Here is a 19666-nt window from a genome sequence, read left to right on the forward strand (position 1 = left end):
GCGAGCTAGCTGTTATTATGAGAGCCGCCTTTTGTTTTATCGCCACCTGCTTCTTTCTTCCAACGGGGCTCATTTCATTCTTCAGCCCCGGAACTCCTCTATAGAATCACGCGGTTTTATTTGGTGCAGATTTTTGTCGCCGGTCTCCAGTTCCTAGTATCTGAATGTGGACTCTTTTTCTAATTAAACCGACCCACCTCGTACTTCGGCACGTCTACTTCATCCAGATGTATTTATTCCAACCACATATCAATTTGTAAACTAAAATAGCAGGTAAAGCTCGTCGTTCAAACTTAAAATAAAAAGAAGTATGATAGCTCGTTGTCAAAATTAGCATCAAGCACCTTACCGGACACTGATTATATGACTTTTAATTGTAGCTCTTTTTTATATTTGTATGTGTTACCAAAGTCGTTTTTATATCTTTATTCAAAATATATATATATATATTTTTTTTTGTAGTTGGGGGTTTGGTCTGTTAAAGAGAATTTCAAAGAACAAAGTAGAACGAACAGAAAAGCAATTCCTCTTCCTTAATCTGTCATTCAATTTAACATGTGCAAGCCAGGGAGCTCAAAGTGGGGCCTGGGGGCCAGATTTGGCCCAGCATGTATTGATTAATTTAGATTATTAAGATAAAAAGTATTTATAAAATTCTCCTTATTATATACTATCTACCTTATTATATATTGTCTATACAGTTTTGTCATTTATATTCAGATGTCAGTTTTTCATGAGTTTAGAGGCAGCGGCGTACAGTACAATCCAAATGTATTTTAACAAGAAAACAAGTTTGTTTTTGTCCCCGACCCACCTTTTAGTCAGAGTTTTGGCCCTCCTCGGAAAAAAGTTGGGGCCCCCCTTGACCTGATCCAAACCCCACTGAAGATTGTTGCACCCACTTCCTGCCCTTTTAACATCAGAGGGTAAAACTTGACAGTGAAGGAGGGACGTGGATGACTTTGTGGATTAAAGGGAGCTACCTCGACCCTGGCTTGCTGGAAAGAGGATTAGCCCAGCCAGGTTGACTGAAATCTGTCTCGCTACGCTGCAATTTTAATGCAACACCCCCTCATCCTCTGCTGCTGCCGCTGCTTTCTGCTCTGCTAATTATGACCATCTGCTCATAACAAGCCAGGTCTGGGCCCAGTGGGATGAGGAAACCGTGAACACACAAACACTGACACCTGCCTTTGGAGCAACCCAAGCCTCTTGTACCTGTGCCAGTGCCACATGATTAGGGTGTGTTTATCCAAATGCAAGTTCTTGAATAAACGAATAACCTAGCGAGGCTTATCAGTAAAACTATAGCTGTGGAGTCTGTTGCCAGACAGTCAGAGGATCTTAGCTGGCAGACAACTGGGGGAGAAGTTCACAGACGACTGAGGGAACCTTGAAGGGTCCGGGGACCGTGTTTGAGAAGGTTCCAGGTATCCTTGAGGATGTCTTTAAAGCTGTTCTTCAAAAAAAAAAAAAAAAGGACTTTTTTTGCATTTCAAGTACTGACGATCAGTATGTTGACTCAACACGCCGGAAGGGTTCTACTTTGTTTTTAGGTCAATTTATAAAAGACGTGGATTAATATGGGATGATGTGGTCGAGAGATTGGAAGCAGACAATTTTTTATCATAAACATTTTATTGTGGGCCCCCCCAAATGACAGAGTATGCAATTGTACTCGTAATTACGAAGCAGTTCATTATCACATGTTGGCTGGCTCTTCCTACATTCACGGTGAAGTGATATAGGAGGGGAAAACATCTTTGTGAGCTCAAGACAATTATTTGTGAGCACTCGAAAGGTAAAATACACTTTTCAAGTTGATGTATCTCCTGAAAGTGTTCCATGTCTCTTTGAGAGGGGGACTGTGAGTTTTGGACCTATCGCGTTGGTGAAGAACATGACGTAAAGCGTGCACCACGGTCTCTGCGGCACACTCGCAAGAGCGGACAAGTGGTAACTCGTCTCTCCACTGACGGCGGCGACTTTGCCTTCCAACCAGGCTAATCAGGACTTCAGCCTGTCACAGTGAATTCCAAGTTGAGGCCGAATGAACTCGTGTCCACTGGTGTTATCATGGAGGAATGTCTCAGTCTCGCAAATGAATTGGCAACTGTGTTTTCTCATATAAATTATAAACATGATAAAGATCCGGGCGGTCAAACACATGGGTACTGTGCGTACTGGGATTCCGGAACAGAACCGTTTATCATTTCCTCTTGTGGAGACTCATACCCATATTGATGTTTGAGAACTGAGTAAATCCTCATGACGCTTCTTAGAGCACTAATATTTAACTCAGGTTTGTTTTTTCAATTATTAATCACAAAATATAAAAGAAAACACCTTTTGCAGTTGGAATGGGAAATGTCAGTACTGCTGGCATCGTATGAAAATATATATTTCTGTGCTGTAAGTGCAGTGTAATGAATGTCAGAACCTGACTGTTATTAAAAGAGAAAAAATATAAAAGTAGAAGAGATGAGATGGAAAAAAATAATCCCATCCATCCATCCATCAATCCATCCATCCATTGTCGCGGGGGGGGGGGTGGAGCCTATCCCAGCAGCCTTTGGGTTCACCCTGGACAGGTCGGCAGTCCATCGCAGGGCCAACACATAGAGACAAACAACCATTCTCACTCACAGAGAATCCCATCTCATCAGTAATTTTATTACTCATATTAAGAAGCCTTTATGATATTTCATTACATTTCCTATTTCTTATACTTTTGAGTGTAGTCAGAAACATTGTTGTTTCATTCTACAAAATCATTTTTGGCAGAATGTAAAATTACATGAAGGGCAGCATGGCTCAGGGGTAGAGTGGCCGTCCAGCAACCAAAGGGTCGCTGGTTCGATCCTCAACCCCGGTGACCATGTGGAAGTGTCCTTGAGCAAGATACTGAACCCATAATTGCTCCTGATGTGTAGGTTGGTGCCTTGCATGGCAGCCTCCACCATCAGTGTGTGAGTGTGTGTGTGAATGGGTGAATGAGATGACACTGTAAAGAGCTTTGAGTGCCGCTAAGGTAGAAAAGCGCATTATAAAACTGAGTCCATTTACCATTTACATCAGCGCGCAGAATATTGGATCTTACTGTCTGCAAAAAGCCCAAATTTTGCTATGTTGCGCGGTCTGCTCAGACATTGGCCTGGTTTTGCTCAGGCTCTTCATCTTTTCTCATCACCAGTGAGGAAAAAAAACAAAACAAAACAAATATATAATTTATGGGCTTTTCAAAGTCTTTTGCTAATAAAGGATCGTGTTACTTACAATGTTTACATTTTTTTGCAGCATGTACCACATGGGAATATCATTAAAAACATGTTTTTATCCAGTTAATATTGGCATCAGCTGTGCATCCTTCGTCCCAACAGTTTAATCAGTAGCTGCTAGCTTGCACTTTAACTTGCTGTGATTTGTCTGAATTGTCTAATGAGCAGATTAATGCTGGAGCAAACATTTATTTTTGTTTTGAATTAATCATCACATAATAAACTTGTTTGGTCCAGGGAATATTTCAATATTTAAGATTGAGAGAACGTTTTACACTTTATTGCTGTTCTTTTGTTTACTAAAAAATGTTTTTTCTCCAAATAAGAGAACTTCTTTGTCTGAGGTTTAGTCATGACAAAGGACGATTGATGATTAATACGTTGAAGATGGCGAGCGATACTGTGTCCGACTTTAACTTTGCCTCCAGGTTGTGACAGGTCTGCTGATGAGTCATGGCGTTGGATGACTTGGCTGTTATTCCTTCAGGTCTAATTCTGGGGTCGAGCTCTTCTATTGGCCTGTTTGTAGACATTTTGACTTAAACACACGTTTCTCTCGCAGCATCCATGTAATCTTTGCGGTAACGTCTATAATTCTATAATAGCGTACTCACAGTTTCACTGACATACCTGGTACTTATACGGAGTACCTGTACTGGAATAGGAATGTGCCCACTGATGCAGATTACTGTGTATATATATATAAAAACAAATCCAAGTAACATAATTTGGGCAGACTGGGGGAGGGTAAAATTATAAATTAAATTGTAAATTTGTTGTCAGCAGCGAAAGTTCTAAACAAAAGATCATCACGCTCAAACACGGTGAGACACGATTTCTCAAAATCTGAATTGTTGTGATTTTCTGCTCTATTGTGCCATACAGTGCAGTGCCACAGATGATATTGGTCCCCAGTCTTGGACTCTAAGGCCCACACGCGTCTGTCTGTGTGGGTGGAGACAGACACTGAGTCACCCAGCTGTCATGATCTTCAGCGGGCATAGTCTTGTCAGGTTGGGTTTAACTAGGGTCGGACCATGCTAACATTTCTAGCTCGTGGTTGGGGGTGGGGGGGTCCTCTGTGCTATCATGGGAGAGTTTTTTGCGAAGAAGAGTAAAATCATGTTTTGGATTATTTAGTCATATTAATTGGACACAACTGCCAAGGTAAAGAACCTAAATCAGCATCTTTCCAAATTTATACTGCTAACAGCTGCTTTTCTTTTTGTTTGAGCAAAAAAAATCAAGAGTACTTAGATTAAGTAGGCCTGTGCTGGCACCCTTCAACTGAACAATCGGAAGATAGCTACGCTATTAACTGCCTGTAGTTCTTAATGAGCGGCAAATGAACTCTTCAAAGATGAGCACTCAAACTGACCACGTAGGAAATAAAAAGAATGTTATTGCCATTCAGTTAGCCATTGTCATTTAACCGTGAGACCACATGAACATCAGTGTGTGCAATATAAATGTGCCGACTAGATGTTGCGATAGATTTGAAACCACGGACAAACCGTGTCTTTTTGTCAACAAATATTACGAAAAGGCTAAAACATAGATGTCTTTGTTCATCTCTGGAACAGATGACATAGATCCTTCAAGAAGAAATGATGTTTCACTTTAAAATAAAGCTTGGCGCCGTCCGAAAATAGCTCGGCCAGTTAAAACAGGAGGAATATGTTGGATTTGTTGGCAACTATTTATAGCGTTTGACTTGGGCTTGCCACTCTAGTGAATACCTCCGGCGGAAGGATGTTAAGTGTCTTTTATCTTGTTTTTCCTATGATTTGGCACCTCTCTCTATACATTAAAGCGCATCAACCGTGCTGTAGCATCAGCAGTAACGCGGTTTTTTTCATGTAGTAAACTCAATATTCTTTTAGCTTTGGTTTCCAAATTAAAAATCACTTTCTCGGTTTTGACGATAGGCAGTCAGCTGGCACGCTCGACTCATCTGTTTGTACTTTTTATGTGACAAAGACGAATGAGAACCATCCCAGGACTGTTTATAGTGAACAGCTACTTGTCCTGGGAAGCTCGGACGCTGACGTATGAAAATGGCAGCTTGTTCGGTGCTGCTGAGTGTGAGATCCTAGTCCGGCTGCATTTGGTTCTAGAGTGAGAGACTACTTGGTGGTTGAACTGGGATGGGACTGGCCCGAGGAGGCCCAGCAGTGTTTATAATAACATCAGCCCCCACTGGAGCCACTTCCTTCAGGAAGGTCAGAGGTTCACACACATAACACACACAGGAGATTTGGCTCATCTCTTGAGGAGTGTTTCCCGGAGTGCTGGTTGAAGTGAACAAAGCTGGCTCTCTCTCTGTCTCTCTCTCTTTCTCTCACTCTCTCTCTCTCACACTCACACAAACCCACACACACTCACACAGCCTTGGACAGATATTTTTCTTAAATTAGAGTTCTCCTATTTAGATCATGATGTACTACTTCAGATTTTCAGTTCTGATTCTGATAAACATTTGTTGATACCAATATTGAATATTTTCATTATTATTGTTGGTATTATGTAACAGATGACATCATGAGGCTGCAGTAAACCACACAGCTCCTCTTATTAAACGTGTGAAATCCAGAGCAGCTGATTTGACCGTATTGCTCACTAATTTGTTGTGTGATGGCAGTTCCTGGTTCAGCCAGATGGACTCCAGCTCTGGAATCATGGATCGCTGCACGGATCAGCACCATCTTTCTGATCCCTGAATGTAGTTAACTGACTTGTGAAGATCAGCGCCTAATTCTGATGTTGCCTGCCTAAAAGTCCCGTTTCTACATCCAGTGGCTGCAGGTGTACTGTTCTCTAGTTCTGCCTCCTCAGCTGAAGGCGGCTGAGCAGAAGTGGTCAAGCCCTGTTTTTATGAGCGCTTTTGTCTTTGAACTGTATATTGTAATTACTCTGATAAATGGCTCACCTCGCAGCGGCTCCCAGTCACAGTCTCCGTTTTGGCTTTGATGTTGGCAAAAGTTCTCATACAAGACTGGGATCACTCTGATTACTCTTAGTGTTTTATTGAATGACTAGCCAGATTCCTTTTTGTATAGATAAAAGAAAATACGGCACAATTTATCTGTTGACCTGATTGTTGAGGTAATTAATTGTGAAAAGCCTCTAAACTCCTCAGGCTGTGATTCAGCTTGGATGCGCAGTCTCTCTGTATGCAGCCGCTAGCAGCTGGATGTGTGGTTGAAGACTTCTTGTTAGTGAATCTGTACGTCATGACATAAAAATGCGCTTTCTGCATCTTAATTTTTTATTTTTTTCTGAATCTGGAATCACAATCTGACAATCATGTCCACTTCAAGAAGTGATTCGCCAGGTGTTTTGCGATGTTGGTGTGAGTTAGGCTGCAACTCTGTCCCATCCTGACCCATGTCTGACTGCCCAGTCACAAGACAGACATGAGACCACCTGCAACCAAAAACACACTGAGTTTGTGCTTTAGTTGACAACACACATGTAGAAACAATATCGTCGCCACAGAAATTGTCAACACTGATAATAAAGAAGCAGTGCCCCCCCCCCCACACACACACACACAGACACACACGTAACTTGTCTTCAGCAGCTAAATATGTTAAAGTGTGAGTCTTACTGTTGACAAGTCATGCTTTGAATTTAGGGGGCTGAAAGCCTACATCCACAGGTTATAGATTTCGTCTTTCTGTGCAATACAGTTTCTGAAAATACACCATAACATTAGAAATACATCAAGTTTGTGTGATTATTTGCTCATTATATACCGATTAATGAGCACTGGTTTCTTTCCATGTTGTAGATGGAGCTTTAGGGCTTGATTCCAAGCACCCATTGTAAAAATCAAGGAACCAACAGGGAAGTGGAAGGACTAGATGAGATACTGCTCAACCCATCTTGGTCTGTGTGTTTATGCGCGAGTCCCACCAGTCAGAGCCACAGTTGAACTGCTGCTGCGCTGACGGCTGAATCCAAGTGTCTCCTTGTCTTTAATTTCCCTGCAAAGTTGTCCCTAGTTGTAAACTTCCCTGATGGCAAGTTTCCTGGTGTCCTGCATCCTTCGTGAGCCTACGTGCATGTTTACCACCTGAAATGTAACAAACATCAGTATTCTGCCTTCATGTGGCCCCAGCAGACACAGTAGGCCTGTCATTTCTTTGTATTTGTTACTAAAGGAACCTAAAAGCACCCTGCCAAGTAGCCTAGCCCAGCCGACGTGTCCAGGCCGAGTATCCGTCCACCCTCTGCTTGGAAGGTTTGAACTAGAACCAAGGGCAACAGTCGGGAATGTCTCAGCAGAGGAAAAGTGTGCAGATTGGCCCAATTTGCTGCATTTGCACTTCACTGCTGAGTTGGAGTTACGTGGATGAATGAAAACGCGTCCAGACCTTTTTGCTGTTTTTACTGGATAGCCACGTTACACCTAGTGAACACTTCGCTACGAAGAATCCAGCAACATATTAGATACTCAGTTGGGACGTCCCTCCTGCCAATACTGCAGATATTGAGCTCTTACTTTATTACAAAAAAATATTGCAAGACAGGATGTAGTTGGGAGTGTGTTTGTTCAGTAGTGAAGAAGGAATGGAAATCTTGGTGCATGGGAAGAAATTTAATGAAATGATGTGCAGCGGTGGGGGGTTGGTCCCAACTCCATATCACGCCTGACATGCCCAGCAGCTGTTTTGGAGAAATAATGAATGTGCAAAAGTGTGTGTGTGTGTGTGTGTGTGTGTGTGTGTGTGTGTGTGTGTTTCCCATTGAAGGGGCTTACAAAGAAGCCTGAGGTTGATGATCAAATCCTGTCTCCTTTTCTATAGTGTGTAATACCTGAATTCATTTTAAAGACTAAATTATTTTGCTGTTATCACGTCTATATCACACTGTCAGGAAGCCTACGTTACTGTGTATTTCCTCCTTCCTCCACTTTTAATGTCTTAAATTACTGATATATCATAAAAATTAAACCTCAAAAATGTAATTCCTGAAACTGTCCTGATGCTATCTGGTAGAATCACTCTGCACCACTGTCAATTTGTTAATCCTTCATTTTCATTTTCTTTTGCAGATCGGGAACATTAAATTAGATATTAATTATTACATTAACTATCATGAATTATTCAATAATTCAGTGAAATTCTACCTTTTTTTTCTTTTGTTCCAATCTGGTGGTTTTTGAAAAATGGAAAAGCGCTGCAGAAACACTTGTACTTCAATAATACTTTCTACTGTGCAAATCATTGGCAAATTATTAGCAAATTATCAATGTTCTCCCAGAAGCACCGTCAGCTGGCGCTCCATCAGTGCAGGCTGAAGAGGAGAAGCTGGCTCTCTCCTTGTGCTGCTTTATTAGTGCCAGTGTCTGAAGGCACGACTGCACCCAACTGCATTTTCATTATCGCTCACATATGCAGCCTGGAGCAAAAGTCAAGAAACTCCCTTCATGGTTTTCATATGAAAAGTCCATATGATGGTTGTTTTTACATTACATTCAGGTTGACTCATCTTGTTACAGAGTCGTCCCCCCCCCCCCACACACACACTTTAATTAAATTGCTGACAAGTTTTGGGCTCTTAGAAACTATACAAAAAAACACTTTAATGTTCAGATTCTTCAATTTGAGGGTGGATTTGAATGCGACATATGGATGTAGGCTTCTCTGTCGGTTGTTTACATCTGTTAGGTGTCATTAAGAAAGCATGTTCACCCCCCTTATATTTCCTCTGGCTGCGGATGTGGGCTTGGTGTTCTCTCAGCCTTCACTTCTGCTTTGTCCCTCCTCTCTGTCTGAGCCTTTACTCCTCTTGCATCACACAACATGTCCCCATCCAACTGTCAACCTCATTTGAAAAGGTTTTGGTTTAGCAATTAAAAAAATAGGTAATCGCAATTATTTTGACCGCAGAAGAGAAATGTTCATTATTCTCATTTTGGTTGAAGTTTTAATTTGTGTAATGGGAGTGTGTAACAATTGAAGGGGTGGCTGTCTAGCAACCGAAGGGTCGCTGGTTTGATCCTCACTTCCCCTGGTGACCATGTCGAAGTGACCTTGAGCAAGACACTGAACCCCTAGATACCCCTGATGGCCCTGCGACAGACTGGTGACCCACCCAGGGTGAACCCCGCCTCTTGCTCAATGTCAGCTGAGATAGCCCCCCCCCCCCCCCCGACCCTTAATGGATAAGCAGTATAGAAAATAGATGAATGGGTAGATGTAACCAATGCAAGACATGGCTGCAGCAGCACAAAATTTCATTTAAAATGTTTTTCTTTCATGTTCTTATAATCACTGGGAGCAATAATAGCAATTAAATGGAGATTGGCTGTGCAGCAGCACAGGTGATAACAGGGGTTGTGTGATATTGCAGTACCTAGAGGATATATTGTTACACCCAGAGTGTTTGAGTAACAAAAGTCAACTTCCTCTCAAGTGAAGGTTCACGTCATCAGTCTTTGGGGGCCAGCCTCACCACAAGATCCTCTTCCCATGCTCTCATTTACAGTATTTTTAGTTACATCTCTTTCTCCTCTGTGGAGCTGCGTGGCAGCTGGTGGGGAAGGGGAGTCCTTCCCCAGTCCCGCAGGAGATACCAGAGTTAAGTCAGAGATTCTGAGAGGGAGGTTGTGGGACAACACCAGCAGCCTGTCCTCCTTGTTATCGTGTAGTCACGTGTGTATGTTGGCCAAAACACGTTAGACGTCATATGATGGCTCCGCAGAAGATCCAGACAAAAAAATTCTGAACATTACTTGATTGTGGCTGTTGAGATCTTCCATCCTGAAGTGATATATAGAATTCTTCCTTGTGTTGTCACTGTTTTGTTTTTTTTGTTAATATCTGGAATGCATCACTCCTTGAGGCAGCAACAGGTCTGACTATAGGAGCTCTGCATTAAATGCTCCAAGTGATTGCAGCGAGGTGTCGAGACTGGCCTGAAACCGCAGTTGAGTTTGTTTTACAACTGTTGTGACAACCCAGATTATCTGCCCGGAGTGCAATGAAACATCAAAAGTTCTTCAGACTTGAGAGCTGTTCCGGTTGTAAACCAACAACTACAAAAAAAAAAAGGACTCGTGAGTCAGTAGAGAATCAACACAAATTTTCCTTTCGAACACAATTGTTTCATGTCATTTCATTAGCTAACACCTGCCTCTCACAAATAAAACACAGGAACCAGACTTGGGGTTGGAGATTTATTTACAGCCTTATGTGAACCCATGCAGGTCTTCATACTCATCTTGTCAGCTTTGTTTTCCATCTCAAAAAGCTAAATTGTACGTGAGCTTCAGAAACATTTGGTGCGACACACAAAATCTTCGTTAGCAATTTGATTCAGAGCTGCTACCGGCACGCTGCGAAGAGATGTAGCCACTATTGCTGAGTACTGCAGTACGCGCTACTCTGCTACATTCACACCTCTAATGCTGATGCTAACTTATTGTCACAGATGCTCTTATCTATATTATTGCGAATGATGCGCAGAGAAGTCAGGCACTGATTTGTTAGTTCCAGGAAGGAGTTTTCTTCAGGCTTTATTTACTGTACATGGAAACCTTGTTTTTGGATTTAGCTGGTAGAGCACCATCCTCTTTGCTTCCCAATTTTAGCCGTACCTGTTGATGAGAAGCTCAGATAACTGGTGTCTAAAAATCTGCCAACCTCGTAGACAATAGCTGAGCAAATGCTTGCATTGCGAGGTAGAACTCATCGGGTGACGGATGACCCAGCTCAATGGTCCTGTGCTGAAGTGATGGATTAAGGACATCAGGGTTGAGTGTATGGGTCTTTACTTTCTTCATTTATTTATCTGCTTTGTTGCCTCATTCATCTTTTCCAGTCTCACCAGGCAGCCATTTGCTAATGGGCCTAAGTGCAGTTCCTCCCGGCTCAGTGTTTGTCCTGCAACACAATGAAACACTATGAGAGTGTGTGTAAATAATCTAATAGTGTGGACTGGACTGCCTGGTGAATAATGAAAGCCAAGACCCTGCATGGCTTATGTAACCCCCAGAGTGTTTGGTGTTCAGATGGCTGATTCTGAGGGAGTTGGTCCATGGTAGAGAAGGCTGGGGGGCCTTGGGGGTGTGGAATCACAAGATTTGTGTGCTTTAAATGCAACCAGGCATGCTGATGTGGGAGAAACCTCCTCCCTTTACCAGCTGGTATAGTTTATGCAAACATTTGAATTGATAAATTCAACATTTTAATGAAATCTTTAACAATGGTGTGGCATTATCTCATCAACTTGATTTCAGTGCCACATACAGTACGTGAAGCTCTGTGGAAAGTTCAGTGGCTCAGATCCAAGACCCCACAAGTTTTGCATTAATCAGGTGAAAGGTGTGGACACGCAGAGATTTCCTGCTTTTATAGACACATTACAAACACAGTGGGTTCATCTCCGTGGTGAAACAAGGTTTTGACGCTTCTGCAGGCTGCGTGGGCTTGCCATGACAATCTGGGCACATTTACCATGTGAGAGTTTTCAGTTTGTCACTTTTTCAGTCTGTTACTCTCGGAGTTGCATACAAGTTTCACCTACAGATAGGCCCTTTATCTACCATCAGTGCATTTCAAGTCTAAAAAGTCAAACATTTTACTCGTAAGCCGGTTTGAAACTTGTACTGTAAAGTTATAGTCTGCTATTTTTTGCACATTACGCTCCTTTACCGCTCCTCAGTGTCTTCATCTGCCTCATCTTGCCCTCCTGTTTGTAAAGTCCCTGTTTCCTGTGCTCTTGTAAGGTCTGCACCACTTGTGGTTCCCCTTTTGCATGAGCTTTGCATGCAAGATCGCGCAGGACAGAGAAGAAAAGGCTTAGTTCATCTCTCTTCATTTGTTGTTGTTTTTTCCCCCAGCACTGCACTTTCTTCTCACTTTAAAGCTTTTTTTCATTTAAGATAGGACTCGCAACTGGGAAAACTAGACTACGAAATCAGTAACACTAAACACATGTCCTTGCAGCAGTTGAACAAATGTAATATGCAGCCTATAGACAGGCCAAAATACTACAGGTGCAAGTCCTATCTTGTAATCTAGCTGAGTCACTCAGGGTTTGCTTCGTCATTACAGACTGAGAAAACACCCAGGACAGTCATTGCACGTTCACTGTTAATAAAGTCTTTTCTTTTTAACACTTTTTTTGTTTCTTAACAGGTTGTGACATAAGAGCCATCTGTTTCCGATGTCTATATTAAGCCAGGTCACACATGTCTTTTACCTGTTGTTTGTATTGGACATGTTCAGTTCATTTTCAGAGGCTTTTTACTACATCTTGCACATTTCACCTTTCGGCTGCCATCTTGTTGATGTGTTACAAACCGCAATGTCAGACTTCTTAAGACCAAACATCTTGTTAAATGAGTGGAAAAGAGACAGGACTACATTTTTTTTAGTTCATAATTACAAACCGGGACAACATTTTGCTTCAATTAAATATAACCATTTTGTTCATAAATGTTTGCTTGCATCCCTTAATTAACAAATTTTAGCTTAGAGCGCACATACTTCTTGGTCACAGTTAAATTCTGAACACTACATATAAATTAAATTTTGATAAACCACTAGAGTTTCTAAAAGAGACAAATGTTTCTTACTCCGGATACTGAAAGTTAACTGGAGGTTTTGACTGGAATTGACTTTCTGTCCATGTAACAGAGTAGAAAACATTACACTTTCATTTTTACAGCAGAAAGCTTGTTGAGCCCTGCTTTTGTATTACATGGCTGACATTTTACATACACACTAATCTCCTCTACCCGCTCAACTACTCAGTTTGTGCTTTTCTTTACAATCCTCCACCAGGCCTGGTCTGGTGTGTTGGTGTCACTAACAGAGTTGCAGTCTTCAGCTCATCTACAGTGCTTCTTCTCAAGCCGCTAACACTGTCACATCAGTCGCCACCACAACATCCCGTCTTGTGTTGACACAGACTCAGACGTGTGTTGTCCTTGGCAACCTTGTGAGATAAACCCAAACAGTATCAGACTGACATTTAAGGTGTGGTTGGCGAGTATAAGATGCTCATTTAAGACGGCAAACAACAACCAAAATCAACCCGACTACTGCTGCTCTCTGAGATTGATCATTCAGGTTTTTTTTTTTTTAGGGGTTTCCCAGCAGTCCATGCAGCCTATAGACCAACTGGCCTTTTTTGTTGAGTCATTCCTCTCTGGGGGAGTTTGTTGTCCTGGTATTCTTATAGTCGGCCTCTTTGCTCTCCTTTATTCTCTTTTCTGGCTTTTCTTCCCCTCTTTTGTCCAAGCTCCCCTGCCAGTATTATCTACCTGTTACTCATCCAGCCCACCTCTCCTTGTTTTTCTTGAAACGTACCTCCTTTTTTTTTCAGAAGGTGACATGAATAGTTTCAGCTCTTTACGCACAGGGTCCCTCTTTTCTTCTTCTTCTTTACAGTAAAGCTGATTGCTAAGGGGAGTGTCAGGTTTCTTGGCTGAGAGACACAGAATAGATTCCCAAGTTTGCTGCTTTTGAAATAAGACATGATCAGTACTTCCTCAACTCCACAAAGCCTGTGACATGAGATAGAAGTATAGTATATGAACCCATAAACATCCCTATAATCAGTTGACAGTAAAATTGTCGTGGAGCAAAACCTCCGTTTTAGCCTTTGTTTGGTCAGATCTTCATCAGTTGTGGAGGTTTTCTCTGGATTTCGTCAGACTGAAACAGCATGTTACTGTTTATGACTTGAGCTTGTTGGAAAGAAGAGAACCTCAAGTAGGTGAGGCAGGTAGTAACGTGATGCCCTTTCCGAAGCTACGTCACTGGTTAACTTGACAACACAATGGCAACCGCAGGAGATTTCCACAACAACAATTTGCTGGGAGCCTCTCAGACATCATTCTTTGTGTATTTCTTCTGTGTAAGCAGTATTAAGCTGCTATTTTGTATTGTCCCAGTTTTCATGAACCAGGGGAGAAAAAGTTTGACAGAAGTTGGTCCATTCCTGGAACTGTAGGTGGGTGTTTGCCTCCTTACGCTTGGTTACGATCAGACTTTCTTCCGCTTCACCTTTTACATCACAAACCAGAACAAGTTAACTGGCAGCAGTGACCTCCCTGTTAAACTGCTGGTTTAATGCCAAATACCATTAAAGACAAAAAGCCAAGTCTTTAAACTGACACAAAGTTTCAGTGTCACCCTGATGATACATCTCTTTTCACTAGATGTACGGATTATGTGCCTGGTCAGTCTTGGGCTGAAGTGTTTGCCTGAGTAAAACAATTCCCAACTGCATTAACTAGGTATGTTAGTTAGATCTCCACAGCAACATATATACAGGAGGTAATGAAAACGTACCTTTTTTCCCATCTTGACCACAAATTTAACACTCTAACATAGTTCAGTGGGTGTTGGGTTTGACTGAAAATAGACTGAAATAGACTGAAAATAGCAACCCAATAGAACTGAAAGTCAACTGCGCATCTACCACTGATCAATCCCCCCTTTAGAGAATGTTTATCCAGGTTTGAACTCAGGTTTGAACCCACTTGTGTGCGCGTGTGTGCAGTGGGAAAGAGGGTAAAAGCAAACCCATGTTTGCAAAACCGTCAGAGGTACAGTGAGTCAGTTCTGCAACAGAGCCAAGGCTTGTCTGATTATGTCAGTGGGATGGCACAGAGCGCCAGTGAGGCCTGAGGTTATGCAATACAATCTGGAATAGGAGACTGTTGTTACCCGTGTTTCCTTGTCATATTTTTTCTTTTTTTAATGAATTGCCCGACTGGTTTTAAGTGCTCTCCTCGAGTTTAGAGTCGGTGGGGTTGACTAGACCGCTAGTTACTAGTGTGTTGCAACTTCTACAGGTCATTGGGTCAGCAGTGATGTAAGTGTCTAAGCAGATCCGCCTCCATCACAGCTCGGCCTGTAATTAGACACAGCGTTCTGCTCTGTCAGGCCAATCCTCCTCTTTATGCTGATCCTTTGAAATCCGTTGACACTGTTTTAGATGGTATGATGTGGCCTCCCTGCAGCAGACAATGCGCCTTCCCCATTTTTAAAATGGTGTGGTTGTAGTGCAGAGACGCTCTATGTTTAAAAGACCCAAACTGTGATAAAAGTTGGGATGTTTCCAGTGATATTCAATAATATATAGTTCAAGAAACGACTTGATCCCATGATGCTCCTATCATACATTCTACATCTGTAGTTGAATGTGTTTGTATGCAGGAATCTGCTGCTTCACTGCTAGTGTGTGGAAGTTGCAGCTTTGGGTTTGGCCACACCTCAGCCAGCGATTGCATCTCTGGAGTTTTGCATTAGTTGGGGCTGACATGTACTGCAGGCACAGGCAGCAGGCCGCTCTGCACTTCCTGGGTTTAGTGAAGTCTTGTTTTGGTTTACTGGTGGACACTGTAGTGCTAATCTAGCAACCAAAACCAGATCAGACACACATGAATATCAGCCAAACCAAACTATGAGGTGGGACAATGATAGGTGAGAGCAAAGATGGTTCTAGTGAAGTTTCAGATAACGAGGAAGGAAAACATTCTGTTCCTGACGTGGCACTACTCTAGTCTTATTTCTTCAGGCTAATGATAGCTGACCTTGTTCTTAAGCCTGTCACAAAATCTGCATGCTGTGTGACCACTGTGCACAGTCACCATGGTTACCTGACACAGGGTCAGTCCAGATCAGCAGAAGCCTTATAGGGGCTAATATGGACTAAGCCTTTCAGATTGGCTTTGGTTTGTTAATGGCATGCATGCTGGTTTCTTTGCTTTTTCATCCCAATTTAATAATTCTCCAACCAAACATTGTCATGTGGTGTCACTCAGTGGTGGGAGGGTTGTAAAGTTACTCCAATAATCAGTTTGTTTGACATATTACAAACTGGACATTTACAGTAAATTTACACTAACTGTATTCACATTGACTTTAAAAAATGTTAACTCTTTGTATTCTCATAAGCAGAACATCATGCCAACATTAGTAATGCATATTTAAAAAAAGAAGCCTTGGTTTAAAAACTTGAATTGACATGCTAAATCAAGTGCTGGCTAAATCAAGATCATTCTAAATCAAGACTTGGCTAAATCAAGATATCGTTAACTCTAGAGCTTGCTAAATGAAACATTACCTTGGGGTCAATAAAGTGAGATGCAAGATGCTAATTATGTGTGGGTGTGACCAAATAATGCAGTGTGGACGGTTAATAAGTTAGTAGTAATTATCCTCTAATGTCCGATTTAACCCTGTTCATTTCCAGGAACAATAAGGGACTGTATTGTGCTGACCTGTTGATGATGTCAGCTATCGGGCCACCAACAGAAAGCAGAAATGTATTTACACTGTAGCAATCGTGATTCAAGGTTGGTTAGATGGATGTGAAACTATCAATGAGGTGTGTGGAGGAATGTTGCTGCCTTTTGCATCTTGGCTTTGTCCTGCTGCACCTGAATTTTAATCAGGTTTCGGCCAAATCCTCGGAAGGTGCGGAGACAGGTTATTGTTGATAGCACAAAAGCCATAAAGTCAATTCCTGTGTGACTGCAACTGAGGAACCTGGTTTTATTGTGTTTAACTTAGTTACTGGGAAAGAATCTTCCTGTGCTGCTTTATTTTCATACACATTTTGATTTGATTGTATTTCACGATTGTTTTTCAGGGATGAAAACTACCTGAGAATGTGTGTTATATACTTTCTCTAGATTATTGCATTTTTACACAATAAAGGTGTTCAGAATACCTCTGTGCTATATGAAACATGAACATTTATCACAGTTAACCTGTTAGGACTCACGCAGGGGTCCAGAAAAAAATGGGAGAAAATTAAAAGCCCAAAGCATTTTGGGTATCAAAGGTGTGTATTTTTAGGAGAATTTGACCTTCAGAACCTTTAGGGGTCTAAAGGTTTAGCCTGTAGAAACCGGTTCAATATGATTCAGCTCTTCACCCAGAAGGATTGAACTTCTCGCTGTCACAGTACGTTGGCCCTCCTCTTCCTCCTCGTTGAACTGGTTGCGCCATGCCTGAGCTGATAGTTGGCTCTGGGTCTTGGAGCTGGCCCAGCTGAAGCCAGGGGCCTGCTGGGTGAACAATGCCAGGCCAGTTAGAGACATTTCTCTGCCTCGCTGCTGCCATTCCACAGTGGATGTTTTTCCCATGATGTTCATAGTGAGTCAGACTGGCTGGGTTGTAACTCCGAGCAGCACATTAAGTGATAAGGCATCCTTGGGAAGGAAAAAAAAGGAGAGAACAAGATTTGATTTCTTTTTTATTTGTAATGGTGTGTTTGTACACTGAAGGTGAATTCATTTTTTGAAGGGATAGAAAGGTTTAACGTAGACTTGAAAACGTAGCTGCAACTCATCCCTGTTTGTATGTCTGTGGTTCATGCAAGCAAAGGTTTTTAAGGAAGTCAGGGGTGTAGTGTATTCGAGTAACCGAGCACGTCAAACAGTGACATGTTGCTGGCTATCAGACGAGCCACAGAATCGCTTCCTGAATTTTTTTAGGAATGCAATATAAAAATAAAATTTGAAGTGGCGAGTGTGACTTCGAAACATAATAGGGTCTTCGCCAGGGACTGGCTCAGGCCCTAATAATGAGAGCAGGAAGAGAGCTGGGATAGATGGAGGAGAGAACTGGGATATATGGAGGAGAGAGCTGGGTTATGGAGGAGAGAGCTGGGATAGATAGGATAGATGGAGGAGAGCTGGGATAGATGGAGGAGAGAGCTGGAATAGATGGAGGAGAGAGACCGTGAGCTGCTGTAGCTGCGAGCCAGCGTGACTGCACCATGATGCAGCAGAACTCAGCTGCTCCTGATGATTATTAATGGGATGAATTTAAATTTCCGTGCATAAGAACATTGTGAATATTCACTTGTGCGTGCTTTGCGCTAGAGCTAAATCATCAACTTGTTCTAAAATCAAATGGAGACTCCCACATTTCCTGTTATTTTTATTTATTTATTTTTTACTGATTTATCATTTTGCAACAATAGATGAAGAAACTAAGAGAACCTCTCCATCCCTGAGAGCAAACACTCCACTATTTCCACCCCCTCCTATTGTTCAGACAACTTCCCTGCAGCTATGGGGCAGCTAAGAGAGACCAGTGTACAGTGTCTGTACTCAAGTGCGCACACATACACACATGGCATTATGTTGCTGTATTTATTAAGGTCATGTGAAATGGTCTTTATTTGTTCCCACTTAAATAAATGCAGTGTGCATGCACTGTTTTTATGTCGTTTTTTTTACTGTAGCCGTGTTCATGTTCTTTTACCACCATTTTAACTTTTAGCTTAGAAACTGATATATAAATATTTATTTTTATATATATTTTTAGCTTGATAATAAAAAATTGTGCATGAGGTATAAGTATCAGTAATGCTCCTTTATCTCTAATGTCCCAGGATTGACACCATATGGGGAGGAGGGGGATGACACGGATAAACCCATCTGAATGAAGCTTATGAATGTTAATTTAAACTGAAACATATGGAGTAAAATGATACACAATATCACACATCATATTAACGGACCATTTCTCACTGACAACAGTATTTCACATTTGGTCAGACAATTTCCTTTTAGATCTTGTGAACATATCGCGATCCCGTTGTAGCCCTAACAAAGAGCAGACCCGCCTCCTCACAGAGGCGATCAATAAAGAGCCATTGGGCTGTCTGCCATCGACAGCCTCCCGTCTCATCCCGCTGTCAGTGAACGCTCTGCACTAATGGCGCTGTTTGGAATCGCTACAGCTTGGTAGACAATCTATGGCTGGTTTATTGGGTCTGCTACTGGCTCTGTTCAGCCCACACTCGTCAGGACGTAGAGATGGAAGAGATGCAAATACTCCTAAGGGGTACATTGGAGAAACATAGGGGTTCAGGGGTTTTGTTTTGCACGGGAAAGAATATTAGGAGCAAAAAAAAAGAGAAAAGAAAGAAAGTTAACTGGAGGAGAAATCAAATTACTTTCTGGGCCGTTTTGAATTTTGAAGCAAAACAGAAAGTTCAAAACTGACAGTTCTCTGGACGTGTCAGTAAATCATTGTTTCCAAGCAGAAAGGTTCAGTAAGAGCTAGACGGGAGCGCCTTCCTGCCGGAGCTGGCAAATAAAGACCTAAAATCGTATCATGATATTTCACTACCCACAGATATTGCAGTTGTTCTTATGTCTCCACTGAAAGGGGGCAGCCCAGATTACCGTGGGATTAAGTAGAATCCATCCTCATATTGCCCCGGTGTGAAAAAAGATGTCATGCAAAATAAACATTTTGTATTTTTGTGTAGTTTGTCTCGCCCTGGCCAGCCAAGGCCATGATGTGGTAATTAAGCCCTGTTATTATCCTGAAGTCACGTTCACTGGTGTGTATTTCCTCCAAGGTGGGTGAGAATGGCTTTACATGTCATAACTCTGG

The 19666-nt window shown here is 42.0% G+C and overlaps 1 protein-coding gene across 2 annotated transcripts in view; it reads left to right on the plus strand.

Moving 5' to 3' along the window:
• lrch4 (leucine-rich repeats and calponin homology (CH) domain containing 4) overlaps positions 1 to 19666 on the plus strand; it is a 41433-nt gene that overhangs the window by 465 nt on the left and 21302 nt on the right. The window lies entirely within an intron of this gene.

Source organism: Aulostomus chinensis, chromosome 24 (assembly GCF_037954235.1).
Source record: "Aulostomus chinensis isolate RoL2024-O1b breed Wild chromosome 24, RoL_Achi_v1.0, whole genome shotgun sequence".
Taxonomy (NCBI): Eukaryota; Metazoa; Chordata; class Actinopteri; order Syngnathiformes; family Aulostomidae; genus Aulostomus; species Aulostomus chinensis.